The following is a 5,051-nucleotide window of genomic DNA, read 5'->3' on the forward strand; positions in this document are numbered from 1 at the left end:
TGAGATAATAGTGCTATTTAGGGAGGTTATGGAACTTTCAGGAGACAGAGCCTTGGTGGAGGAAGTAATGTCTGGGGGTGGGCTTTAAAGGTTAATAGTCTTGCCCTGCTTCCTGTGTGTGGATGAAATGTAATCAGCCAACTTCCTGCCAATGCCGCCATGACAAGTCTTCCCTGCCATGATGGACTTTACTCATCTGGACCCATAAGCCAGAATAAAGCCCCTATTCTCTATGCTGCTTTTTTGTCTTGGTATTTTATCACAGTAACAGGAAAGTAACTAATACAGAAAATAAATATCCTTTACAGCAAAAGTTTAGAAAGTCAAGTATAAAATTGTACCAAATAATGAAAAGCACCTATGCACAGAAAGAAAAAAATCCTCTTGAGAAATTAAGCAAAATTTAACACTGGTTACACAGTATTGGTGTTTTGGTTTCAGTTGTGTTTGGTTGGTTGGTTGGTTGGTTGGGCTTGGTTTTATTTGATTGGTCTTCAGTGATTTGGGAGTTTTTACAATTCTTTACTATCAATATGTATCATTTTATGACAGAAAAATGCTAATGGACACAGAAAACACAAAAACATCTGTATGGATGGGCACTTGGAAAGAAACGTGCATGCACATTCACTGTCAGATACTGAAAATTGCTTCGATGTTGGCAGTATATGCTAGAGGTACAGGAATGAGCCAGGGAGTCCAAACACTCCATCATTTCACAGACCCTTCCTCATAAAGGTAAGAATTCCTGCTAACTATCATGCTGACTTAGTCAGCAAGTCCTCTCACAAGCTTGGGCAAGTGTGGGTCACTGTACCAGCAGAAGTTCCAACCAGTCATGTGTGCTCCAGGGCCTCACACCCATCTACTTCTGTGCCCCAGGACCCACATTGCTCCCCATGAGTACAGCAGAGCCCTGCACCCCCTCCATGAATTCCCAGGACCCCATATCCTTTTCCTCTAGTGTCCCAGGGCCCTGGATCCCTCTCTCTCAGTGCACCCTCTGGCTTGTGCATGGAGTGAAGTGGGGAGCCAATTCTATCTCCTGGAGCAATATTGTGAGCAAAATTGCTGGGCTGTGGTCTACCCATGGGAAAACACTCAGGTGAGAAGAACTCTGAGAGCCTTAACCTGGTAGCAATGGCAGGGGCCACACTGTGGGCTTCTCTGTAGTCTAGGTGAGAGCTGAGAAGTAGAAAAAGCCAGAGTTGAGGAGAGCACAGGACTCTGAGCTGGCCATCTGGACAGAGGGGCTTTCCATGGACTGCAGGAAGAGGGACCTGATTAGGGTGAAGGTGAAGAGTTCAAGTATAAGCCAGGCACAGTGCTATCTATATTCCTGTAATCCCAGAATCTGGAAGACTGAAGCAGGAATATTTCCATGAGTTCAAGGCTACTCTAGGCTGTGTAGCAAATACCACATCATCCAGAGCAACAAAGCAAAACCCCCTCCTCAAAGACATTTTTAAAAGTTCAATTCAATATCTACAGTAAAACTGTACATACAATCCTCTAACAAACTAAGAAACAGCAAACCCAGCTTGAACAAATATTCAAAGTATTACAGAATTCTCTTTCCTGGCCAGAAAGTAGTGAGCCAAACACTGACAAAAAAAAAAAAAAAAAAAAAAAAAGTCTAAGTACCTTATGATCTCATAATGGTGGTCACGTAACCATGGCAAAGATCCACATAGCGTTAGTTTATCATCATTACCATCTTGCAACCTGTAATCACCCTGAATACAGCTCATCAGCTTAAAACATGTCATCCACAGTGTTAGCTGGGAAGATGCAAAACACTTGTGATGTCACCACAGATCATCGTCACAAATATGCAGCACTTAATAATCAACAAAACCCAACATGAGCAGAGAGGCTTGTCAGCAATCCAGAGTGGCAGTGTAACCCCTGAGATGTGAAAAAGGACTTACCCCCATACTTCCAACCTGGATATAAGAAAATGATTCTTAATTCAGAGTTTAAAAAAAAATCAGAAACAAGGGTGATCAATTTGGCATCATTTAGAAGAAAAAAAAAAACGCAGTACTATAAGTACCCAGATAGGGGACAAGGTAAGAAAATTACAGTGTTCACTTTCAGTGGGATAGAAGTCCATTGTTACATGATAAGGTTATGCACCACTGTATACTGTATACACTAGACTTTCTGTTCCTCTGATCTTCCTCCCCCACAGCTGCACAACTCAGTCCTGTGCTGTGGGATGGTCTGTATGTCAAGTGTGTTGCTGATTGGTCAGTAAATAAATCACTGATTGGCCATTGGCTAGGCAGGAAGTATAGGCGGGACAAGGAAAAGAATTCTGGGAGGTGGAAGGCTGAGAGAGAGACACTGCCAGCCGCCATCAGGACAAGGAAGATGTAAGGTACCAGTAAGCCATGAGCCATGTGGCAAAGTAAAGATTAATAGAAATGGGCTAAATATAAGAGTAAGAGCTAGACAATAACAGGCCTGAGCTAATGGCCAAGCAGTTTAAATAATGTAAGAGTCTGTGTGTTTATTTTATAAGTGGGCTCTGGGACTGGCAGGACTTGGTGGCGGGAGCTGGAGAGAAATTCTCCAGCAACAAATGGCGTCCAACGTGGTGGCAAGAGTTTCCACCTAAAAACTTAGAAAAAAGATTCTAAAACGGAACTAAAAACAGCTTCCTAATTGTCTCTCTCAAATGAGCGGCAGCTGCCGGTTTGAGCTACTGGCGGGTTCCTAGTGTGCACTCTCGACCTGCAGTATGGTAGGAATGAGGCCTATGCAAGTAACACATTAAGCTATGTGGTGGATTTAGCCTTTGCTAGTACAAAACAAAAAAAAGAAGTTTCTGGGCTACACACTACTTTGGTAAAAGTGTAGACCCACTATTTCTGAGAGTTACGGCTCCCAGAGCTGGCGGAAAGCGGACCACCGCCATGTTGGGAAGCTGAAGTGGGCGGAGCCAGCAGCCACTGCCCCATTTCAGGCTTAGAAGGCTGCAGTTTAAAGCAATAGGCTCACGCTAATATAAAAAAATAAGCCACGTAAAGATGGCTACCACACAAAGAATCTGGATTATGTTCTCTTTGATATTCGTAATTGCAGAAAAACATTTGATTGTAAAAGCTGTTGAGTTATGCCAAAATGTATATTTTAAAGGTACCTTGACTTCAAAATTTGGATATAAGGATATGTTGCTTTGGAAAAGAGTCTCTGCTCTTGTTTCCACAGAAAGCCAGAGACTATGGATTTGTTCCAGATTAAGATACACCAGGTTTGACCAGCCAAGACCCCCTGAAAGGTCTCCAATGACACCATGGCCCAGATGATTCAACATCCAGAATGGTTTCAAGTCAACTGGCTCAGATATACAGCCTCACGGACTACTCCATGATCCTAAAATTTTCTTTCTGTCTCCAGAAGATACAGCGCCCCCCTCCAGCAGGAAGTAGTAAGAGAAGCTACGCCCAAATTCCCAAATATACCAAGCTGGCTTTAGAGATGGAATTGGCTCACTCCCCCTCTAAACCCAGACATATTGCTCAAAAAAAAAAAAAAAATGGTTAAGAGATTCTTATGTCCCAAATCAGAAGAGCCCTCTGGTGTGGGACAGACAAAAACCAATATTTTTATTTAAAGCAGGTTGATTATAAATACAATCTCTTTCTAAAGAAAAAAAGGGGATAGTTTAGATATGATAGGATGAAAGGGTAGATTAATGAACCTACTTTTAAAGAGTAACAACTTGTTTAAAATGTTTTACATCGCTATAGATTTTAGTTTATTGATACAAATTTAAACTTAATTTTGTTATACTGTATATATATATTTCTATTCTTGTTTGAGGTATTATGTTTATGTAACTCATTTAAAATTGTAATGGATAATTAAAAAATAGATTAATAGTTAGTCATCTATGATAATATTTGTAGCCATGTTAGTTAAGTCTTCTAGGTATACATAGATATATTTCAGATAGATAGGTAGTCTTCAAACACTTCAAAGACCTACAGAATATGGCATTTAAAATGTTTTAAAAGTTTAGACTTTTTGGACAGTGAGACATGTCTGCTCCTGACAGCACCGATTTACTTCAGAGAGGAGGATGGGCATCAAAGACACTCCATATGGAGTTTATCTTCACCTTGACAAAAATAGCCATTTGGGCAAGAAACTGTTCTTGCCTGGACTGCTTGATCAACTGGACATGCAGGACCCATATAAAGGTGACCACTGAACTTTGCTTGACAAAACGGTCCTTCAGGTTCCTGCTTTGCAGAGAAAACTGCCAGACATTCTACAAGACACAGAAAAAAGTGAATAAGAGACTCTAGGCCTGTGGGCTGAAGACAGATGCCCCAACTTTACAAGAAAACTTTGCATGACTGTCCAGGCTCAGCTGTCTCTGTCTACCCTGCAAGACTCCCAAAAGTTGCTTGCATCCTTCTCCCATTTCTCAGGCAGTGTTATATCCTTCTGAGGTCTTTGATGTGGTTAAAGACTAGATACTTACAATTTTCCTTAGTTATAATAAAAGATAAGTTAGATATAAAACCTTAAACTCACAAATATAAGATAGATAGGATCTCTTCTTAATATTGTATCTGTAATTCTTGCTTGATAATTGTTTTGTTATATGTAATTTTACTATGTTAAAGTTAAAACCTTCCTTTTTAAGAAAAGAAAAGGGGAAGTGCTGTGGGATGGTCTGTATGTCAAGTGTGTTGCTGATTGGTCAGTAAATAAATCACTGATTGGCCATTGGCTAGGCAGGAAGTATAGGTGGGACAAGGAAAAGAATTCTGGGAGGTGGAAGGCTGAGAGAGAGACACTGCCAGCCGCCATCAGGACAAGGAAGATGTAAGGTACCAGTAAGCCATGAGCCATGTGGCAAAGTAAAGATTAATAGAAATGGGCTAAATATAAGAGTAAGAGCTAGACAATAACAGGCCTGAGCTAATGGCCAAGCAGTTTAAATAATGTAAGAGTCTGTGTGTTTATTTTATAAGTGGGCTCTGGGACTGGCGGGACTTGGTGGCGGGAGCTGGAGAGAAATTCTCCAGCAA

At 41.0% G+C, this 5,051-nt stretch overlaps 1 protein-coding gene across 3 annotated transcripts in view; it reads right to left on the reverse strand.

The window, feature by feature from the left end:
- Positions 1-5,051, reverse strand: part of Stk32b (serine/threonine kinase 32B) — a 254,592-nt gene that overhangs the window by 223,475 nt on the left and 26,066 nt on the right. The window lies entirely within an intron of this gene.

The sequence above is a fragment of the Peromyscus eremicus genome, chromosome 10, assembly GCF_949786415.1.
Source record: "Peromyscus eremicus chromosome 10, PerEre_H2_v1, whole genome shotgun sequence".
Taxonomy (NCBI): domain Eukaryota; kingdom Metazoa; phylum Chordata; class Mammalia; order Rodentia; family Cricetidae; genus Peromyscus; species Peromyscus eremicus.